This window comes from Crinia signifera, chromosome 7 (assembly GCF_055691185.1).
Source record: "Crinia signifera chromosome 7, ASM5569118v1, whole genome shotgun sequence".
Taxonomy (NCBI): Eukaryota; Metazoa; Chordata; class Amphibia; order Anura; family Myobatrachidae; genus Crinia; species Crinia signifera.
Genome location: NC_139223.1, coordinates 109,352,685 through 109,377,044, shown reverse-complemented (window position 1 = coordinate 109,377,044; position 24,360 = coordinate 109,352,685). Strand labels below are relative to the sequence as shown.

The following is a 24,360-nucleotide window of genomic DNA, read 5'->3' as shown; positions in this document are numbered from 1 at the left end:
CCATGACAGCGGTGTTCACCAAGTGTGATTTGGGCTTCTCTAAAAACCAAAACACCGGTTGCAGTGCTCTCTTCAGGTTGTCGTCTTGGAGTCTGTATATCCTGATAGGGTAACAGGGTGGGGCGCAGGAATTCTTGTGTTCATCAAGCCGGGTCAAAATACGGAAGTCAAAACTGGAACCGAAGGAGCAAACATAGGCAGGTCAAAGTTCAGGCTGTGTCAAACACGAATGGTCACAATATTTAGTACAGAACAGAAGGATTAGGCAGAAGATTGGTCAAGAGAATAGCTGAAATCTTTATCTAGTGATCATGATAAAACAAACACTGGGAACGATGGAGCAGGTATAATCCGACAGGAAATGCCTGCAAGGAACATCCTTATATAGGGTGTGGCCTGCTTGCAGACATCCACTGATGTCAGCAATAATTCGTACTGGCACTTTAAGAGATCCTTCTGTGTGGCATGCACCCCCCAGGAAGAGTGCGTGCCCATGCGCTGACAGATGCACACCTGTCCCCGCCACCTTGCTCAGCTGTCCCTGCCACCCGGAGTCTGCACCAGAAGATGCTCTCTTGGGGCCCTGCCACTGCCGTCTGTACCTCCAGCGCCCTTGGTGCCTGGTAATTACAACCCATTGTCCGAGGGGCTGTGACAAGTGGTATTTAATACCGACTATCGTGACAAGTTCTACTGTTTACATAGTGGTGCAGACGTTTGTATAGATTATGAAAAGTAATACAATTGAAATATTTTTCATACATGATAATACCAGTCCCAAGGGATACACTCCCGGAGTACAACAGAGATCAGGTGTCCTTAAATCCTTGCACCTGTGGTGAAAGTTCTTTTGGGTATACACTCGGCTTCTATATTAAGCTGGCTGCTCCTCTTGTTTTCCCGAATCCAGCGGGTCAATGTATGTAGAAGTAAAAAACGTGGGCGCTCCAATAGTGTATTACCACTTTTAAAAAAAGTTATTTTATTAAATGAAAATCAGAACAAACAGGTAGGGTCACGTCTCCGTAAACTGCAGCTGTTACTTGCCGCTGGTGTGTACAGCATGAAACGAGTACTGAGTACCCAGACACAGTTGGAGAGGATACACTCTTCTCACAGCTCCAAAGGCACAAGATCACAGAGATTCATCACACTGGACTTCGTCAGAGGTATATATATATATATATATATATATATATATATATATATACATACAGAATTATTAGAGTGCGGTACTATAGAAAATACCATCACCTTTTCAGGTTAAAACATTTTAGGCATAGAGGAATTTGGCATTTTTATTTGCATTAGAATCATAAAACCAGTAACATAAAACAATGTGCATGTATTGTTTCCAATGTGGTATAATAGAGGCTTGATAACCCTACGCGTTTCGTCTTGATCAGGGGGGATTTAAAGCAAATGATTTATTAGATTCAATGATTCCGAATGTTCTTCATTGATAAAAAATAATAGTAATATTAAACGGATGCTCCAAACAGAATGTTCTTGGTGGGGAGAGGCTTATGCCTAGAAAGGACCAGTAGAGCTCTAGAATCACATGTGCAAAATTCCCTAACATCTTTCTGAGAGATCACGATCATATAATTTATTGTTGTAACTGTTTCCTGGCTAGATCATAATCTTTTTTTTTTTTCACTTAGATCTTAATCATGACAGTGTGATCCCATTGCTGGTGGCAGTGTCCTAGGAGGAGAGCAGGAAGCCACAGACTGCCAGTTAAGTAGAGGAAACAGGAATAACAAAGATAGCATTAGATTAGCGCCCAGTACTGGAACCAGATTTATGTATAGATAGTGTGATAAAATACACTGTGCAGACTGGTAGCACAGACTATGGCCCTTATTCTAATTCGGACGGTACGGCCCGCGTGCGGCCGTACCGCCGATGTTTTTATTCTGCACATGCGCAGAGGTCAATCTGCGCATGTGCAGCCCCCTTCGCCGCAGACGTATTTCGTCCGCCGCAAAGGGGGCGTATAGGGGCGTGAGGGGCTTCATACCCTCATTTCCCTATGTGTACGCCCCGCGTTTCATGGGCGTTCCCATGCAAACGCGGGGCGTATGCATGGTAATGAGGGTATGACGCAACTCATGGGGGCGGAAAGCTGACGTCGCCGGATGTCAGCTTTCAGCCCCCATACAAGCTAACACACGGACGATTGTCCGTGTGGTCTCAGCTTGCGGGAGCTGCTGTGGCGTGCGGACCTGCCTTCGATGGTCGACGACCATCGAATGCAGGGGGCAGCTCCCACCATGGTGGAGGCGTACGCCTCCACCATTTTCGTGCGGATCGCCAGCCGTCCGTGTACGGACGGCCGTGGCGATCCGTAGTGTGGGCGGGGATTGGTTTGTGCGGCCGGAGCACCGTGTGCGGCTCTGGCCGCACCAACCAGAATAAGGGCCTATATGTTTGAGCAAACAGCATTTGATAGATTTCACCCACAACATGATGCATCTCCATTTTAATTCTATTCATACTGTGGAGTATTCAGCAACTCTATCCATAAATCACCCCGTCCTCATGGAGACCATTTCAATAAAGTACTCTGTGTACGCTCTGCAAACAAAATCAGATAATAAATCAGATTACAAAGTCAGCTGAACAGAAATACAGAATGTAGATAAGAGACCACTATCAGATCTGCACCGGACATCTATCCATCCAAAGTGCATACAGTATTATTCCAAGTGTTCGCGTTAACTCTTTCTGCAGTTTTCATTGGACATAGGGCCTGATTCAGAGTTTTTTCGGCAAATTGACTTTCATTAAAAGCTCTAATTTTTGAGGACCTGCACATGTGCAGGAGAAGCAAATTGTGTGTTGAGCTCATCCTAAGGGGCCAGTGCAGTTACACTTGAGTGACATTCTGCAGCCATTTGGGGGCATGGATGTGGACCATTCCATAAAACAGGGTAATCAACCTGAGGTCTGGCTGCACTTATAATGGGATGGCTGCAGCAGGTGTTGACAATAAAAAAACTTTTCAGCTCACTCACTTCCGAGTTGCTCATTCACCGCCTACCCTAAACCAGACAGTCAAAGGCCTGACCACCGCACTCAGAGGGCAGTATTCAATGAGCATATTCACGGCATGCAGCGAATCCTGTTTAGGATTCGCTGTACACTCGCCGTGTTCCGGAGCCTCGCTGTCCTCCTGCTATCCCCATATTCAATGAGGCAGGGGCTCGCTGCCCCTGAAAGCGAGTGTGAACTCCTCAGAGGACAGTGGCAGGCAGGATGATGAACGTCTCCCTGCCTGCCCCAGAACATATGTGGGGGGAGGTGGGCTCCCCGGGAGCCAGGCAGCACAAGCTGCCCCCCCGGGAGAGCCAGCAGGGGACCAGGTATGCACTGCTCCCGATCGTGCATATGTAATGATCGGGAGCAGTGAATATATGAATATGTAATTAGCGTCTCTCGGCCCCCTGCTGCTGCTTGTGTAAAAAAAATTTTTTTAAATTAAATATATATTCATGTGCTATAAGCACATCAAAAAAAAATTCATGCCCCTTCACAGAATAAAATTCCTGATTTTTTTACACCAAATGTAAAACAACAACAACTTTATTTTAAAAGTTCACTTTCCACTTCACCATGAAAAGATGGCGATTTGCTACATGGCGACACACGGCAAAAATCACTTAGAAAGACGGCAAAAAGTGCACATTGAATAGGTTGATTCGCTTTCTGACCCAAAAAACACCTTCCAAGGCGAAAATAGCACAAATTTGCTGTGAAACAGGGCGAATTATCCTCATTGAATACTGCCCAGAGTTAGCGACTCAGCAAGGTATGCAAAGGAGGGGCGCTGTAATGGAGGCACTCTACCTGCTCTGCTACATTGCTGATGCACAATATAGTGTGATTATCATGCATGTGATAAGACAGTGATAATCAGGCTGATCTACTGCACTGCCCAATCTAGTGCATCTTTAATTATTTGTGACTGCAGTGCCTCTTCGATTATATTCAAAAATTGTGGTAGAACCATACTATTGTAGCACAATTCAGTGCGACTATTTTTTCCTGGTGATAAGACAATCAGGCCGACCTATTGGACATAGGCTACCTGAGTTGTCCCTACCCCACAAGTTTTTTTCACGTGCAGTAGTAACATCTACACAGAATTATCGACACAGGTCGACATTATATACTCACCATAAATATCAGATAATAGCACAATATAGTGTGATTATTATGCATGGTGACAAGACAATCAGGCTGATCTACTGCACTGCCCATTCTAGTGCATCTCTAATTGTGACTGCAGTGCATCTTTAATTATTTATGATTGTATTAAAAAATTGTGGTAGAACCATACTATTGTAGCACAATTCAGTGCGGTTATTCTTAACTGGTGATAAGACAATCAGGCTGACCTATTGGACATAGGCTACCCGAGTTGTCCCCACTCACCATAAATATCAGACAATTATATAGTGAATGGTACAATTATCATAATCTACCTGACCAATTTTGATAACAGGTCACATTAAACCTATTATACGTCAGGATATCCCACACAATTATTGTGCACCCCTTACAGGAAGTGAAACCCGATTCGGACACCAATATATAGGATATTAATCCGATTGATTTAATATAATAAGTGTCGACGGGAATTACCTGTTAACCGTGTATTCTTATACAGCCTTTAAATTGTGTTGAGTGAGTGAGCCGCCGTTTTTTAAACACACCACATTTATGTTGTTTTGTTTTTTGTGTGTTTTTATATTTCGCTAGTTTTAAACCATATCAATAAAAGTTAACTTTTATTCGTGAGAGTCCATAAAGGTGCCCCACACCGTGACATACTTTTTCCTCTTCTTGTCTTCTGCATTGAAAGATCCATTTTCTTCAGGTGTTGCAACATTATGGTGGTCATGGCTTTTGTGGCTTGTTCCATCTTTGTGGACTTTTTCTTCCATTGTGGAACATTGTAATCTATAAATGGGGAAAGCAAAAATTAGTCCACCGAGCTACAATACTGTAAGTTCTCCTGCTTTGAAAAAAGCATTGGTGCCCATACACTAGGAACCCAATGAACGCACATCCTACACAATACATTTTTTTTACTTATAATAAGGACTGCATACTAGGTAAGGTTACTGGGGCGGGTGAGGAGGGGATTGCAGCCAACTACTCCCCTTATTCAGACCTGTTAGCAAGGCTGCAATTTAAGCAGATGGGCAAAACCATGCTACACTGCAGGTAAGGCACATGTAACACGTGCATGTCAATCTACTGTACCAACATTGCAACCTTGCTGACAGGTCTGAATCAGGTCCATATTACACATGCATGTTGGTGAAAAATCAAAAAGCAGTGTTGGCCGATACGTGCTTAAAGCCTTTTCTCTCCTGCACACTAGCTACACACTGCAACATATGTGTATTATTATTATTATTTAAGTTTATTTTTCTGTGTAACATTGGTGTGTGCCAAAGTCTTAAAGTAAATCTTACTGTTGGAACGTGACTGGGGAGTCTCCATTGGTTGTATCAGTTGAGAGCCCGCAGTTGCGTAAGGTAAGGATAACATTCCAGATGCCGATGGCGGTCGATGCACTGGCATCGGTGAAGGCGCTGGACCCGCTGAAGAATGTTGCAACTGAAATGACCTATTTAAGATGACGCTGCACAGGAATCCATGTCACAACTGTCTGAGGCATCAATATCAATGGGTGCTGGAGCATTTTCCTAGCACTCACTCACTGCACTGCCAGCAAAACAGCTAGATGACGTCAGTGAAATCGGATTAGCCAGGGCTGAGTTCCCAAAGATGATGTTGCACTGCTCATAAAAGGGCCAGTCCATACGGGCATCACCACACTTCCTCCGGTTTAGATCATGCACCTTGGAGTACTGCTTACGAAGTGCATTAAGTTTGTGCACAACCTGTTGCTGGGTTTTATCGATGCCACAGGCAGATGGTATTTTGGATAAGTTGTAGTACACTGTCGAATCCTTGACTGTGTCACTTACTTTTTTATTTCCTCCTCTTCTCTCACAGCCAGCAGCTCCAACACCTCCTCATCTTTCCAGTGCGCAATGTCTCCTCTCTGCAACATTAAATGGACGTCACATCAGGGCCATATTAACATTGGTGGGGGCCCCTGGGCAGAACATTAGCGTGGCCCCCCATAAATTCTTATGTGCAGTGGGGGCTAGGATCTTGTAGCACTATTTGCTGGGTGGGAAGTGCTGCTGATTTTGAATATATTGTCCAGACACTGATTGACTAAAAGAATTCAGCCAATCAACATCTGGCCAGTCTTTTCAAAATCAACAGCGCTTCCCACCCTGCCACCCGGCAAATATCACTACAAGCTTCCAGCCGCTGCTGCCTGGATCACCGCTGCCTGGATCGCCGCTACCCGGATCCCACAGGGGTTCCAGGCAGTGGAGGCTGGGAGCTTGTAGCACTATTTGCCGGGCAGCAGCATGGGAAGCGCTGCTGATATTGAAAAGATTGGCCAGATGCTGATTGGCTGAATTCCAATCAGCGTCCGGGTAGTCTTTACAAAATTGGCAGCGTTTCCCACCCCGCCACCCAGCAAATAGCGATACAAGCCCCCAGCCGCTGCTGCCCACCACTTGCCGCCGCAGCAGCAGTTCTCAGGGGCAGTGCAGTCTTCCCCATTGGGGTGGGCCCATAGAATCCTTGTGCCCCTGGGCAACTGCCCATTAAGCCCAATGGGAAAAACGGCACCGCGTCACATGTCACCTGATCTCATTCCCCAATCAGCTTGATTTTTCACGTCCTATGTGAAAAACCCGGGTTGTGCCTGTTCACACTGGCGGACAACCATGTATTTCCCAGGAATAACCCTGCAAAAAACCTGTGTGAAATTCCAGGGCATTACACCCGGGAATTTCACTCACACTGAGACAAAATCCCGGGTTTTTGCGGCAGTGTGAATGGGGTATTACAGATACAGTATCAGGGGGTTGATTCATTACATTGTCCAGCAGTGAGCTGGTTGAAAAGCTAATACACAAACAGGGCATGCATCTGCAGGTATAATTGGGTCTCTCTCTCAATGGTCTGTGTGGGGATTCATCTACAGGCAGGTCAAGACAGAACTAGACAGAAATTCATGATTGGGGGAATGGCTTTGCCGACATTAATTGTAATGAAGAAGTGTTAAGTTGTTTGTTGTCATTTAATGAGATAATTGGTAATGGTTGGTAAAGATACAAAGTCCTTTTCTAGAGTTCTATCATTCGATTGTGAAGTTTGCAATGTTTACTGCATGAAAATCGAAATGCTACTGCTATATTCAAGTTCTTTAAATAGTTCTTATTAATAGTGCAATACATTTATAGTGCTGATGAAATAGATGGGCAACAACTTTTTCTTATGTTTTAGCCGACACTCCCTATGGACACACAAAAACACATTACATTCACAAAGAAATAATAGCAGACATTTGCTGCCCAGCAACCTGCTGGTGCCCTGCTGTCCTCTCAGATGCTAAGAATTCTTCATCCAGACACAAATTGGGTTTTCTATTAACCCGTGGCTATATTCCTACTGCCCCACAATTAATCAATTAATCAATAAGATTACAGTACAATGAGATTAGGTTTGAATAGTCAGATTCAAACTGCATATGCTCACTGTACCAATATGCTCAGTGTTTTGGTATAAAGAAAATGTATGTACGAAAAACTGAACAAATAATTATTTTAAAAAATGTAAAAAAAAAAACACTGTAGCTATGAGTCTGTAACTGCTCCACTATCCCCAGTGAGCAACACCCCCCCCCCCCCCTCCTCCACCTCTGGGAGTCAGGAGTGTAGACTAGCCTTGCAAGGAGAAGTTGGCTGTATAGTAGCTTTATATTGGAAATCTTGCCTGTTAATGTTACACAGGGCTGGCAGTCTCAGAGGGAATTATTAAACACAACCTTGCCTCCTATCCAGGGCCGGTGCAAGACGTCTAGGCACCCCAGGCAAAGCTGACCACCCCGCCCCCCTTCCACTATGCAGCAATAGGTTAATGATATGGGGGAGGGGGGGATACTGCAGCCACTACTCTGGTGCTGCACCACCACCAGAAATTAACACTATCTTACCACTGGCTAGGTTAGCAACTGCTTCAAGCTGCCCTCACCACCTGGTTCATTGTGCCGGTGTGGACGCTTCCGCTGGTGTGGAGGCGCTGTCACTGACTATCACTGCAACCGTGTGGCTGGCTGACTGGGAGACACTGGTCCCTGCTGCTGCCGCTGACTGCTTAGTGGAGGCACTGATCCCCGATACCGCTGCTTGTTGAGAAGTGGGCGGCTATAAGCAGTCAGCTGCAGAGGGGTCAGTGTCTGTCAACCAGCCCAGTTGCAGCACCGTGTCTCCCCAGTGTCTCCCCAGCAGAGGCACCCAGAGTCTCCTCACCAGCGGCAGCGGGGACCGTTTATTTTTTTAGAGAGAAAATGCTGGTACAAAAGAGGCAGCCCCAACCAATATAGTCAATTTAAATGTTGGGTGTAAGAGGCGTCCTCCTGAGGCCGGCGCCCTAGGCAGCTGCCTAAAGCTGCCTAATGGTAGCTCCGGCCCTGCTCCTATCCCCTTGTGCATGGTAATTAAATGTAGGAGACATTAGACAAAAAAAAAAAGATGTCATGGTGCAGTATAAGGTAAAACAGATCATTTTAATCAATCAAAGCATTCACAATAAGTAGACGAATAAAACTGCATGAATAATAACCCAGCACAAACTGCCACAACGGAGATGAAGAAAATCCAAGACCTCTCATGCAAAATGGTAGACCCACATGTATTGAGGAGCTCAAAACCGCTATGGATTCCTCCTGCAGAGATCACATCATGTCACCAACGATAAGCAGACGCTATCAGGGTACACATCACATTTCAGACTTTTATCCTTCATCAGAAGAGTGGTATACAGTGTCACAAAGGCCAAATTTATACAGTACCTGCCCAAACAGATTCCCGCCTGTATTGCCGGAAGTCCCATTATAATTCCCTGACTTCTGCAGGTGTTTCATGGTCTAGAGTGAACATCCACATGTCCCACTTGCAGCCAGATGTAGTTACCACATGTTCCTGTTCATGGCCAGAAGGGAAGTGAATCCAACGGAAGTGATATATGCGTTACAAAGAATGGTCTATGCGTTCCATCTATATTGCCGGAAATCCTATAATATCAATCCAAAAATTGCATAAAGGAAACAAAACAATAGATCTAAAACAAGCCATAATCACCCATTATAAAGATAGAATGCATAGAAAGCTCTTTGGAACACATATGTCACTTCCGCTGGAGTCACTTCCAGCCACAAACAGGAACATCAAGGGCAAAACCATCTACCATTGGTGATTAATCATTGATGGTTTGTAACCATCTATGGCCAACCTTAATAAGATCTTATCGGGAAGCAAATACTGTGCTAAATCGCCACCCATAATGTACTTCTAGGCGCTGCAGATTATACCCTTGCTAAAAATCAAATCCAAATTTAACCATAGCCATGTTAAACTGTAACCTAATGCAATATATAAACCCATGTCCCACTCTAACCTAAGGCTAACCTATACATTAGGCTGACCTGTCCTGAAGACAAGTCAGACCTAATTTCCCTTGAGCTCCCCCGGCAGCTCCCCGGGAGGGCGCACATATGATTTGGAACTTGATGTGCGGCGGGGGCCAGAAGATTTTTTTTTTTAAATGTCAAAAGACTTTCTGAGAGAGCTTAATCTGTCGGAATCTGTTCAAATCGGACCAAATCTCTGTAGTTCATGGGGGCCTTTAGACGCTAACCTAAGGCCAACAATAAACACTTAACCAGTGTTATAGAGTTAGGATTCAAACAGGAGCCAGCTGTCATTTCTGTCAATGTGTTAGATTCCCCCTCTCCAGCTATCCCCTCTTATGAACTAGTCTGGATAATCAATTTTCTAGAATTGAAGAGTACGTTCAACATTGTGTAGCCTCAGCTGCTCCCAAAAAATAGGTGTCCCAACCTCCTAAATTAGCACACACATTTGTGCACTCATGTGTCTGGTATCTAGATCTGTATGGTACAAAATTCAATGTACACTCATAAGGACCAACACGCGTAGTAGGTATAGCAATGCCCTTGTTATCTTCATTCATTTAAAACAAGATACTCTGAAGCATGACAACTTAACTAAACTGTAGGTAGACTGTGTCCACCAGACAAATTATCTTACCTATACTCAGTGTCCTATGGTAAGTCCGGATACTGTGTGGCTTGATCATTTTTGCTGGGGTGAGATAAGGTGAGAGAGCATTGTTAAAGTCGAGTTGCACACACACGCCATTTTAGGATAGTATGGCCGCCATTTTGGTTTGCAGAGTTGCGCAAATAAAGTATCCATACCCGAGTCTGTGTGACAAAGTGGACCAGAAGCGCAGCCATACTATTACACATAAATTCATAATACCATATACACACTAAATAAAATATAGTTAAAGGTTTAGAGCACTACACATAGTTTATTCAGCAATACATACTTCCGTCTGTATAATGTTTAGTACCGTTCCGTTCCGTTTCTCATGCGCAGTATTCCGGTCATTGCGAATTAATCGCAATCCATACGGTCCGATAATTACGGACAAAATCCATATTCCCAAGACTGTTTCTGTTAAAATGTGTATTACAAAAGAATCTAGTTATAACCGGTTCTTACTGCTATTTACGACCCCTGACGACGATGCCAACAGACAAAGGACTCCAAAGTTCACTCCCCCTGCACCTATCCAAACCAGGTGCATTATTTTGCCCCAATCACAGAGGACTTGACATATGAACCCTGACCAATAGGAATGGCCTTTGACCTCCCCCTTCTGACCCTATAAGATAGGTGACCCAGGGCGGCCTCGGTCACTTCGGCACAGCTTCTTTTCCCTGACCATTGACCGGGCTATAGTTCAAACCTGAACATAGCGAGCTCCGACCGGACTGCGCTGCGCATATTTGATGAGACTGTAAACGGTTGCATTCACTGTACTTACTTTTATTGTATTGTTGGCTGATTGTATCCTGTGTCTGTTTTCTTTCCCCTAGTAGAGCTTGATTATTATATTCATTGTTAGACGATTGCATTACGTGTTATACTTGTTTTTCCTATTTCTGTAATCCCCTTTTGTCCATTAGGGACTAAATACATTATTTACGGAGTTTCTATCTCCTCACCTTTATACTGTGGTCTCGTCTGTTATTCGCATATAGCGATAAGGTATATTATGGACATTGTCCTTAAAGGTGTATTCGCAGATTAGAGACAAAGTACTGCGATGGGATCTCCTATTAATGCACTGGTTCTACCGTGTATAACACATGATAAAGCTGCGCTACGTTTTGTTCGCACATAACTAGGGATAAAGGGTACGCAGGTTACGGACATAATACGTAACCTACGCTTTTCACTTATTGTTCTTTGATCATATTAAATCGACATTGATAATTGGGGGCTGCGTCCCGCCGTTTCACACTCTAGAGCTCAGTACCAAACGCGCGGCCTGACCTATACCAGCAAAAGGGTGGAAGTATTTATTATCCATTGCTGGATAGGCCAGGTCCGCGGCGGTGCAGGGTTCGAGAGGTGCTAGCGTTTGAACTCGAAGTACAATAAGTGAAATCCAAGGAAACATTAAGCCACGTGTTTAAAGTATATTTAAGTGTTTAGTAAGCTGTACTTCTGTCTGCCACAAGTAGTTTAACGGGGTATAGTGTCTTGAGTTGCTTGTTTATTACAGTATATGTGCCACGTGCGATAAGGTTTGCACACGTGGAGACAAAGGCCTGTGTTTAGTATAGTACATAGAGGATCCCTTCTATGCAAAACTATAACTTTTATTGTTAGTTACTGCAGGGCCAGGGACTCCGCCACGTGGCGATAAGTTCTGGGCCTTTTACAGTAACGTGAAGCGTCTGTTGTGTATTACGCAAGGTGCGCGCGCACGTGCTTACATTGGGAAATTTTCGCATCTTTGTACGTAATTTACGGATTAAGTGCGGGATTTATTTTGCATCTTTATACGTAACTTTCGGACGAAGTTAAGGGATTTATTCCATATTTATGCGCAATTACTGCGTATAGCAAAACCCGAGCGCGACCTTGCGAATACACTGTAGAACACGTGGGTGGCCGATTCATCGGCGGCCTGTGAACAGGTTTAACAAAACACACGTACACACGTGGCTGTTCACTGGCACTGCACATGCAGCACACATAGGAACTCAAAGGTGAACAGTATTAAACCACTAACTTTATTTAAAACAGTATAGTAACATACTGTGGATAAAGCGGTGTTTAATAAGAGAAAATAAGTTTTTTTTTCTCTTTCTTTTATTGTTCATTTTCCCAAAAACAAGGAACTCAAGCATTATTTTAATAGATTCCTATAGCCATTTAAAAGGGATTTATACCTGCATAAGTATCTAGTGAGAAACTACCAACCTGGGAAGATTTTTTCTGTACAGAAATATTACAAGTATTAAGCGTAAGACCAAGGTGTAACTAGCACCCAGTGTGAAACAAAACTGAGGTGGACGGGTGTGTGACGACACGACTCAGCGCAGTTAGTATAATCCGGTGTAGGACAGTCCAGTGTAGGACGAGGTGCACGTGACGACGTGCCCATAGGAACTGCCCCTTCCGTGGACCTACCTATTTTGATCCACCGGGAGGGTACAAGAAGCTAAATCGGAACCCAGTGATCCGATCAGCCACTTTAGAAATACCGGTTTTGAGGATACAGGAAAAACAAGTTTCTTGTGTTCTGCAGAACTCGGCCGCACCCCGCAAGACGTGTAGTTGAGCGCATCTACCGTAGGCGAGTGGTGATTGAGTACATTACCTCGCATAGTGGGCTTCACGCTTAATTGCGGAATAGTACCATTTTGTGGAGAAGGAGTGATTTGGGAGTGACTCACTGAATAAAGGGCCCACCGGTTTCTGCTAGCTGTGAACTTTTATTCCTGTAACAATGGGAAATAGCAGGTCACACAGGGATACCGTGCCAGTTAGGGAGGAATCTAGTCGACCTAAAGGGTCGGCAGCTTTCATATTGTGCTGTAAGCACGGTGAACGAGCAGTTGTTTACCAAAAGAAATGGAAAAAGATGACACAGGGCAGCAAGTTAGAATTTCCCAGTGTTGGTAGCTTTGATCCAGAAATCTTATCGGCAGTAAAAGATGAGATATGTCTACTCTCCTGTCGTAAGAAGAGAGTGAAGCACATATAAATTCTTAAGTTGTGGCAGAAGGAAGGGCAGGAACAATGGGGAGCTGGATGTCTAGTAATATCAGATACAATCAGCCGCAACAGGAATGCAACCGCAACCGCTCCCCCACCCCCATATGTGCCGGAGGGGTTAATAACTGCCAAGCAAAACATGAGTAAAGATTTAACCATTGCTAACTTGTACCCTGTCTTATCCCCTTATAAGGAAACCAGAGAAGAAAACGAGCAACTGTTGGCATTGGCCGTCTCCCATGCAATTAACATGCTTGAAGGAAAGGCTGAACCAGCAAAACCTGCTGCTGGGGCTCCAGCACAGGAAGAGGAGACGGCTGATGCCAACAGTGTAGTTTTGGACCCAGGTAAGAAAGCACTGCACAGCACAGACACAGACTACCCCATACCAGGACCCTGTAATGCGGATGTGGTGCAAACATACCCAGTACGTACACTGGAGGTTCCCTATGGTAAGGCAGACAGAGAGGGTGTGATACCTACCAGGAAGATGACCATGTTAAATCCATGGACACGGTTAGAACTGCGGTCCATCATTTCAGATTTCCCTGATCCTAGGAAAGATCTGACATTATGTCAGAAATTTGTAAGGGATCTGGGAAACTCTGATGAACCCACCAACAAGGATTGGAGAATCATGTTGAGGGCCTGTCTCCCTACTCACATCGATATCTTGAAATTTATTCAGGATAGCGGATTGAGAGCCGACAAGGAAATAAATGATGAGGTCAACCAGGAAAATATACGCCTAATAAACCTGCAGTTGGGGGTATATTTTCCTGCAGCAGTGGAATATAGCAAGATATTCACTATCAAACAAAAGGATGGTGAAGCAGCTAGCGAATATTTCAACCGGGGTTTGATGACGGTATCAAAACACACTGGTGTCGCCGATCCTAAGGATAACCCACACCTGAGGGAGATGGTTGTCTCTGTGTTAGTGGAGGGGCTGAGAGAGAAATTGAGGACCAGGGTCCAGACATCGTTCCCAAATTGGCGAGGAATGACAGTAGATGCCCTACGGGAATCTGCTGTAGACCATGACAAAAACATATCAAGAAACAGAGAGATGCAAACCGAAAAACTAATGGCGGTTAGCATCCAAGCTTTTACAAATGTCCCAAGTAAAGCTGCATACCAATGAAACACCAGAGACACAGGTAGAAAGCCAATAATTTGCTACAAATGCAATATGGAGGGACACATTGCAAATCAATGCAAATCAGGAAACCCCAGGAGTTACAAAACACATAGGCGAGACTGGGAGCCTCACCAGGGTGAGACACGGAGATACCCAACCCCTAGACAATGGGAGGAGACAGACAGGTCACGCAACATGCCTCCTCCCCATCTGATGGCTGACACTGTACTAAGGGCAACCCAGGTAAGACAATAGGAAACAGGTCATACCTGTAACCTACAGCCAGTTAGATTAACACAACACCTTAGAGAGGAACCTCAGGTAAAGGTTGATATAGCTGGAGTAAGGCAAACCTTTTTGGTTGATACAGGGGCGGCCAGATCTGTTCTCAACACTCCCCTTCACTTGGGTTTCACTGACCAATCAGTAGCAGCAATTGGGGTAACAGGAAAAATACAACATTACCCACTGACGAAACCAGCAGAAGTTACAATCGGGCCTCTGCATACCAAACATTCTTTCCTGTTGGCTGCAGCGGCCCCGACTAACCTCCTGGGTAGAGATTTACTATGTAAAATGGGATGTGTCATTTATTGCACCCCCGATGGGGTATTTCTGGACACTCCTAGAGATCTTGCACAAGAAGTGCAAGATATGCTGGACAGTCCTCAGAGGCTAATGTTGTATTCAACTGTTGTAGAGTCAAATCCATCTAGGGTAGCTGAAATTACAGCGCAAATACCGAGTTCCCTTTGGACTAAAGATGGACAGGATGCTGGGTTGATGGCAAATGTAGCTCCAGTAGAGATTCGTTTAAAAGAAGGCAGGATAGCCCCAAAAATACCGCAATACCCTTTAAAACCTGAAGTCGAACTAGGAGTATACCCAGTGATCCAACGATTGCTCCAACAAGAAATCCTAGTTAGAACTTCCAGCACAGCCAATAGTCCCATCTTTCCTGTAAAAAAGAGCGGGGGGAGGGGCTACAGACTAGTGCAGGATCTAAGAGGGGTAAACAAAGTAGTTGAGAGCCAATTCCCCGTAGTGCCAAACCCAGCTGTCATCCTAATGCAAATCCCACCTCACTGTACTCATTTCACAGTCATTGATTTGTGTTCTGCGTTTTTCTCTGTCCCTCTACACCCTGACAGCCAGTATCTGTTCGCCTTTACCTACAGAGGAGTACAGTATACCTGGACTCGACTCCCTCAGGGATTCATAGACAGCCCCAGCATCTTCTCCCAGGCCTTGCATGATTGTTTACAATCCTTTCAACCTATGAGTGGTTTGATACTAATACAATATGTCGATGACTTGTTGTTGTGTTCTGAGTCACTGGAGTCATCAGTAGATGACACTAGACAGCTGCTGATGCACCTTTTAGAGACAGGACATAAGGTATCAAAGGATAAGCTACAATTATGTCAGACCAGGGTTAAGTATCTGGGCCACTGCCTTACCCAAGGGCTGAGACACCTCACTGATGACCGAATCCAAGTGATTCAAAACATGGTACTGCCACAGACCCAGCACCAGATCCGTACGTTCCTAGGCATGTGTGGATACTGTCGCAATTGGATCCCAGGATTCTCTATTCTGGCATTACCACTACAAGAGATGGTTTCCTCAACTAAGCCAGATCGGGTCTCTCATACTGAGGAATCTGAGCTGGCTTTCGAGGAATTAAAGGTGAGCCTAACAAAGGCCCCAGCACTGGGAATGCCAGATTACGGGAAACCCTTTGAACTGTACGAAACAGAATCAGCTGGGTGTGCGGCAGGAGTACTTGTCCAAAAACATGGTGATGCCAACCGACCAGTAGCGTACTACAGTGGCCAGCTGGACACAGTAGCATGCTCACTCCCAACTTGCTTACGAAGTGTAGCTGTGATAGCACAACTAGTAAACAAGAGTGAGGATGTGGTGTTAGGACACGATTTAACTGTTCATGCTCCCCATGCTGTCTCTGCCCTCCTAAATTCTGCCCAAACACGACATGTGTCCTCAGCACGGTTCACCAAGTGGGAACTGGCGCTGATGGCCCCAGTAAATATTACCATCAAAAGATGCAATACTCTAAACCCAGCCACATTCCTACCTCATGTGCCCTCCAAGGCACAAAGGGTGGAGGGTGATGGGAATGTTGCTGAAAATGGTGAGGCAGAGTTTAGTGAAGGTGAGGACAAACATGATTGCATGACCTACCTGAATCAGACCTTTACAGCACGTCCTGACATAAGCGACAGCCCATTAAGTGAGGTAGACATAACCTTATTCACTGATGGTAGCTGTCATAGACAAACGGAGACGGGAGAGCTGTGCACAGGCTACGCGGTAGTAGATGTTGAAGGTATTGTGGAAGCTGAACCCTTGGGACCACCTCACTCAGCACAAGTAGCGGAACTGGTGGCACTGACCAGAGCATGTGAACTGGCCAAAGGAAAATCAGTTAACATATATACCGACTCCAGATATGCTTTCGGAGTAGTACATGATTTTGGAGCCCTATGGCGCCTCAGAAATTTCATGACGGCGGCTGGCACACCAGTGGCGCATGCGACATATATCAGGAAACTTCTGGGAGCTATCCAGCTTCCAGACAGAGTGGCTGTTATCAAGTGCAAGGCTCACACATCAGAGAAGGACCCGGTGTCCCTTGGTAACAGCCACGCTGATGAGGCAGCGAAAAGGGCCACATGCCCTGTAAATATTTCCATCCATCCTACAAACCTCTGTACATTTAACATGGTATCCACATCCAAACTGATAGACATGCAGAATTTGTGTTCCCCACAGAAAAGAGCAGTATGGAAGTCGAAGGGATGTGGCCAAGAGTCCACCGGACTTTGGAGAGATGGACACGGGAAACCAGTGGCCCCCAGGGCATACCTTCCTAGTCTAGCCGAGGCGGCCCATGGGCTGACACATCTTGGGAAGGAAGGTATGTGCAAGCTGGTAAAGGCCTACTGGTGTGCACCAGGGTTCGCTTCTCAAGCAGGTAGAGTGGCAATGTCATGCCTCACCTGTTTGAGGAAGAACATTGGAAAAGCCATCCCAACAGAGCCATCCCACATCCCTCCTACAGAAGGCCCTTTCCAGGTAATACAAATCGACTTCATACAGTTACCACCCTGTAGAAATTTGAAGTATGTATAGTATGTGTTGACATGTTTTCCAGCTGGGTGGAGGCTTTCCCCGCTGCCTCCAACACTGCTACCTTTACAGCAAAGAAAATATGTCAAGAGTTTGTCTGTAGATATGGTATCCCAAAGGTCATCTAGAGTGACAGAGGCACTCATTTCACAGGAGAGGTCTTCCAAATCATGTGTAAACTCCTGGGAATTAATAGTAAACTTCATACTCCATATCGACCCCAGGCGAGCGCCAAAGTTGAGAGAATGAATGGTACTATTAAGAACAAATTGGGTAAAGTTATGGCTGAAACAGGGGTGTTATGGCCAGAGGCACTGCCTATTGTGCTGTATAGCATTAGGACCACTCCCAGAGCTCCGCTCAACTTGTCCCCCTTCGAGATATTGTTTGGTCGGCAGCCACACGTCATGATAGACCCACAGGATGATCTCAAGTGTAACAATGAGCTAACTGTACAGTATATCCTAAAGCTAAACAAACAGCTGAGGAAACAACAAAAGGAGCTGAATTTATTGACACCTGATATGCCTATTGAGAACTGTCATAATCTGTTGTAGAGTCAATTCGTATTAAATCGACATTGATAGCATTAACATTGACACAGATGGAAACATAATAATGAAATTACAGACTATAACAACAGGGAAGGAAGATTGCATTGAATCATAGCAATATATTTGCTCTAAGAACACACTACCTACAAAACACATTACCTACAGAACACACTACCTACAGAACACACTACCTACAGATTACAAAGTCACAAAGTTTTCAAGTTTCAGAGTATCTTATTCAAACTAATTGAAGAAAACACAAGACCACCAACTCTTCTCTAAAATGTTACTGTAGTAGGGTTTGCTAAGTTAATTGCATGCAATGTAATAGCTGCATCATACATAACTCCTAAACTATTGCCTAAATTATTCCTAATGAGGTTGCCTTAATGAGTGGTGGGCAGACTCAAATTGTTGGCCAATAATATGCCAAAAACCTCATATACACTATTATATATAATAAATTAACATTTTAATGGATGTATGGTTCACCTACTAACCTGATTCTGTATAGCTCAATTTGCACCTACAGATGGAGCCATCTTCAACTAGTGCACCAGCCCACCAAGGGCTCTCTTAGAGCTTTGGGACATGGGCCCTTCAAAATGTTTCTTTGGTACCAAAGTTCTGGCTGCACCCAGAATATTCAGTTTGTATTTTGTATGTGGCTTGTACCATGGTATCTCACTGTCAACAACTCTTGATTGTTGGGTTCAGGTGCTATTCACCTACTGCTCTCCAACAATGGTGTCGCTGGTTCAGCTGTGTCTACATTTAATGCAAGTTCAACTGAGGCTCGGACATCACTCGATGTTAGAGTTTAAAATTTATATGACTGGACAAGTTTGCTTGCAGGATTTGATTTATGAAATGTGTACAGTATCTAAGTTTCTGTCGTGTAACAATTTAGCTGCCATCAATCACAGGACACACTGTCTGTTGTGCTATTTGTCTCTAGGCCAATTTATTTAAAAGATGATTTATTATTTCAAAAACATATGAAATCTGGCAGAAAGTGCAGAGTCAGATATTGCCAACATCTACATCAGAAATGAAACCATGTTTATGGATGATAAAAAATATTACATTAAGAGCCCCCAATTTATTTAAATTTGAAAATGAAATAATCCAGTAAAAAAAAAAAAAAGGAACTTTACACAGTCCAGATAAGCTTTATATTGTGGTCTAGTTCTAGTAAACGAGTTACACAAAATCTACCCATTTATAGAACTGTCACACTGCTGAGGAGGGAGGGCTTCCTCTCTCTAAAACATTAAACAATATAGCTTTGTTGCTGCAGAGCTTCAGGTTCACTGTCCCACATGCCACAGGTTGCTGCAGAACTCCAGGTACACTTATAGCCACTACATGTTTCTACAGATCTTCAGGGGCACAACCTCACAGGCTACAGGCTGTTGTAGAGATTCCCACTCCTCTACAGGGTACAGGATGCGGCTTAGCATATGGTACACTCTCCTATAGATTACAGATATTCAGATACACTCACTGGCAAATCTGGAATATGGTAATTGGTAGTCCCAGATTCAATTACTCATGGAGGCAAGACCCTTGAGCAGCGAAGCCGCGCAGAAAAAAGAGGCGTAGCATCACAAAAAGGGGGCATGCAGGGCCGGCGCCACCACTAGGCAGCCTTAGGCATTTGCCTAGGGCGCCGGCCACTGGAGGGCGGTAGTGAGCAGCGGCAAAGCTCCGACTGAGAAGAGCAGCAGGAAGGAGCTGGGGGCAGGTAAGTGAGCCGACCCCTCGCCCCCCTGGAGCATGCCCTCCCGTGCTGGTCATTGTCTGCATCCCTCTGCGGTGGGGGTAGCGCCCACACAGACCCTCCTGGAGCCCACCCAGTGCTGCGGCCTTTGCCGCATCTTAAACACCCACCCTCCCGCGCCGCATCTCCCGCCGCCAACTTCAACCCCCCCAGCAAAGCGGTGGCGGCGGCCGCATTCCTCCTCCTGAGCGAAGCGGCGGCCGCATCCCCCCCGTGGAGCGGGTGAGTGCACTGGAGCCCCCCCGCCTGGGGCGCTCTGGTGCTATGCACCGGCACTGGGGGCATGGTATTATGGGCCTTATTCTAGTTCATTGTTTCTGACAAAATCCTTCTTAGATGGACAAAACCATGTGCACTGCAAGGGGGCAGATGTAAAATGTGCAGAGAGAATTAGATTTAGGTGAGTTATTTTGTTTCTGTGCAGGGTAAATACTGGCTGCTTTATTATTACACTGCAATATAGTTCTCACTTTGAAGTAAAACCCCACCCAAATCTAATTCTCTCTGCACAAGTAACATCTGCCCCACCTGCAGTGCACATGGTTTTGTCCATCTAAGAAGGATTTTGACAGAAAGAGTGAACTAGAATAAGGCCCTATGTCACAATCCTGCCAGAACTCTGTGTATTTGTCCTGTCATACCTGCCTGTCAGTCTTGTGTATCTCTGCCTGCTGAAGCAAGACTACCATGTGATCTGAGCCTCTGCTAGTAATCACCTGGGTGAGCCATTAACTCTGTAGTTACCAGTAAAATGGAATCATACAAGTTTTCCTGTTGGCCCTTCCTGTTGGCCTGCTTGCACATACGTTTTGTACCTAGTTCTCATCAAATCGCATCGCATTGCATGCACAACGTGTGCACATGCAATGCAATGCGATTTGATCCGTGCTAGTACAGCACGGAAAGCACGCCCATAAAGCAGCGTGTATGGGCTGCTTTAGCTCTGCATGGACACCTTGCTTGTGCATCGTCGCTTCTAAGCTCCATGCTGAAGGAGCTCTCCCTGAACATGCCCCCAAGTTCTGAACCACCCTAGCTGCAGCTCCTGTGACCTCTAGCACCTGCACCAGTTCCTGCACCTGTGACCATAGGCGAATCTAGAATTATGGTAATGGATGGTCCCAGATCTAGACACAATAGCAGGGGGACCTTTGCACCAAAAAGGGGGTGTAGCCTCATGGAAAGGAGGCATGGCATCACAAAAAGGGGTGTGGTATTACACTTTAGACCATACACAGTAATGCCCATTACACATTTTAGCAAACTCCGTAATACCCATTACACATAAAGCCACACACCATAATGCCCATTACACATTGTGCCACACATCATGATGCCCATTACATACAAACCATAATGCCCATTACATATTTGCCACAAAGGTGCTGCTTACCTACATGCTCATTGCTAGGGGGTTCTTGCTTGATGGCACCAAGAACACACTCATTACACATGATGCCGCACACCATAGTACCCATTACACATGATGCCGCACACCATAGTACCCATTACACATGATGCCGCACACCATAGTACCCATTACACATGATGCCGCACACCAGAGTACCCATTACACATGATGCTGCACACATAATGTCCCTTACACATGATGCTGCACACATAATGCCCCTTACATATGATGCTGCACACATAATGCCCCTTACACATGATACTGCACACCGTAATGCCCCTTACACATTAAGCCACACATTATGCGTAATGCCCCCACATACCGCCACTTGAAGCATCCCTTAAGCAATGCCCCCAAAAGTGCCACTTACTGTAAATTTTGCTGCTGCAGGGAGAGATGGAGAGCGGTGCAGCTGCTTCTATGGGAAGAGGAGCAGAGCGCAGTGCAGAGCACACTCCCACTCCCCTCCTGGTGTCCCCTCTAGCCGAGTGGACATTTGAAATATTGTGCGCGCTGTTGTTGTGCGTGACATCGGGGGAGCACGCCGGGCGCCGGCACTACATGATTAAAGGGGGGCGGGCTGAGGTGAAAGCGGGGAGAAGAATTGGAGCGGAAGCTGCAGGAGTGACAGTCATTGAAAGCTGGGCAGAGAGCAGGGGGCTGCCCGGCTGTATTCAGAGCACTGCAGGTCACGGCTGTTTGAAATAATACCTCTTTTACAACAGAAAATGCAGGGATTTACCCGGGAATATGGTCCCAGGATCATGCAGGGACTAGGCTGGTGTATAAGGGGTCAGCCTGGGAATGTCCCTGCATGATCCTGGGACCACATTTTCTGGTGTGAGGGGGAGAGACAACCACTCCCCTCTCCCTACCCCCCTTTAACCAACCAGCTATATCTTCGGAACCAACTGACCCATTTACATGAGAACAGTATCATATTGAAGAAGTTTGAGTTGGCTTCGAATGATTTTGGTCCTGTGAAACTGGGCTGTTTGGTTCCAGAGAAAACTGCCCTCAAAGAACATAAACAGTCATGAAATTACATTTAAGAAATTTAAAAAACGGTACTTATGTACTAACTGGGCTGCCGATTTTGAAATCGGGTCCATCGCATCGCATCGCATCCGACCATATCGCATGCGATGCGATGCGAGGCGATTCGATGCGATGGACCCGATTTTTCCATAGGATTCAATGTTAAAATGGACTGAGTCCATTTTAACATGGAATTCAATGGGAAAAGGGGTCCTTTTCATACCCCTACTATCCAAGTGGGCATGGAGTGGATCCAAGTGGGCATGGAGTTGGATATAAACCTGTGGCGAGCGTAGCGAGCCACCGAGCCCGAAGCTTGGCGAGCCCCGCGAGGGGACACAGAATACTGTCCCCTCGCCACAGGTTTATATCCAACTCCATGCCCACTTGGATAGTAGGGGTATGAAAAGGACCCCTTTTTCCCATTGAATTCTATGTTAAAATGGACTCAGTTCATTTTAACATTGAATCCTATGGAAAAATCGGGTCATCGCATCGCATCGCATGCGATATGGTCGTATGCGATGCGATATCGCATCTGATTGTATACCTTAAGTTAAGGCATACAATCAAAAATCGGCAGCCCAGATAATACATAAGTACCCAAAAAACTGTTTAACCTCAATATCCCTGGAACCAATTAACCCATATGGATCCAGCCTGGTATCAGATAGAAGGCCCAGTGATTTGGGTTCGATTGAGATCAACCTTGAGCTTCAATGATGCCGAAGGAGAAACTGGCAGCCGTTGAACTGGGTGGGGGTTGGAATTAGCGGGTCCCACGTTAAAACATTCCAGCATTGCCTGGCAGTATTTCCGGTTCCCAGGGGGCTAGAAGCACGGGGCTGGGCTCGTTGGAAAGCCCCATCCCTCAACTACAAAATGGGCTAATGGGTGGTCCGGTGCACCCCCGCACCACCCCCTAGATTCGCCTATGCCTGTGATCACTTGCACCTGCGTGCTCCAGTTCCTGCACCTGTGACCACTTGCTGTCACATACCTAGTTATTTCTGCACATTTGTTCAGCATGTTCTCTCCAGTTGCTGCATTCTCAGGATATTCCAGCCTGCACTTCTGCTGCCATACATTCAATGAAAGTCTGTGTGCTGCTAATTGCACACCTGTGACAACCCTATCTAGCTCAGAAACTCCTGATCAGCTATTAACTCCCTGATTGCCTGTTTGATGAAGTCATGCTAGCTGTCCTCTTATGCACCAACTATTCCATTCAGAGTCTATTTCTGCTATTGCAGTTGCTGCCTGGATATTCATCCAATCAGTGCAAGGCAGGGGGTTTAAAGATTCTGCTCCTGGACTAAGAGGTTGCTCTCAGCAAAGTCGCTACCACGTCCTGATACCAGGTACTCCACAGTTTCCTGACCTGCATCCAGCTATTGTGTGCTACATCTCTGCTGTGAAGCTTCCAGTAATCCTGCCATTCAGCTGTATCCAGACCCTCATCAGTTGCTACACTGCAATCCTCCAACTCCGGTCCAGTCTCTGGTTATTCTTCGGTCAGCTCTACAGTGCTTACAGTTCACCAACTCTGGTCCAGCTATATCTTGATCCCAGCAGCTGTCAGCAAATCATCCAACCATCCAATCTTCAGTCATCCAATCTTCAGTCATCCAACCATCCAATCTTCAGTCATCCAACCATCCAATTTTCAATCGTCCAATCTTCAGGTATTCTTCTTTTTCTTTAAACTCAAATCCTGAACATTGCCTTGTCCTCAGAATTTCCTGCACGTATTCTTGTTTATTTTGCAAAGGACTGCCATCTTGTTTATTTTGCAAAGGACTGCCATCTTTTTATCTTGCTATTTATCAGAGACTTGCATCTATTTATTATTTTGTCCACTCAAAGAATTATAGAACCTGGTTATATTATTAGTTGTATGAGTTCATTCAGGGCCGGTGCTAGGCACCGGAGCGCCCCAGACGGGGGGTCGCCCCGGCGCCCACCGTCGCGCTGTTACCGGGGGGGGGGGTGGATGATGTGCCCGCTGT

The 24,360-nt window shown here is 45.5% G+C and overlaps 1 long non-coding RNA gene across 1 annotated transcript; it reads right to left on the bottom strand.

Annotated features, from left to right (window-relative positions):
- Positions 1-4,867: 4,867 nt before the first annotated feature.
- LOC146019523 (uncharacterized) lies at positions 4,868-23,409 on the bottom strand. Its single transcript, XR_014450578.1, has 3 exons — positions 23,352-23,409; positions 6,009-6,085; positions 4,868-4,968 (listed from the first exon to the last, which is right to left on the bottom strand). It is a non-coding gene; the product is annotated as an uncharacterized LOC146019523 (long non-coding RNA).
- Between the last annotated feature and the right edge of the window lie 951 nt (positions 23,410-24,360).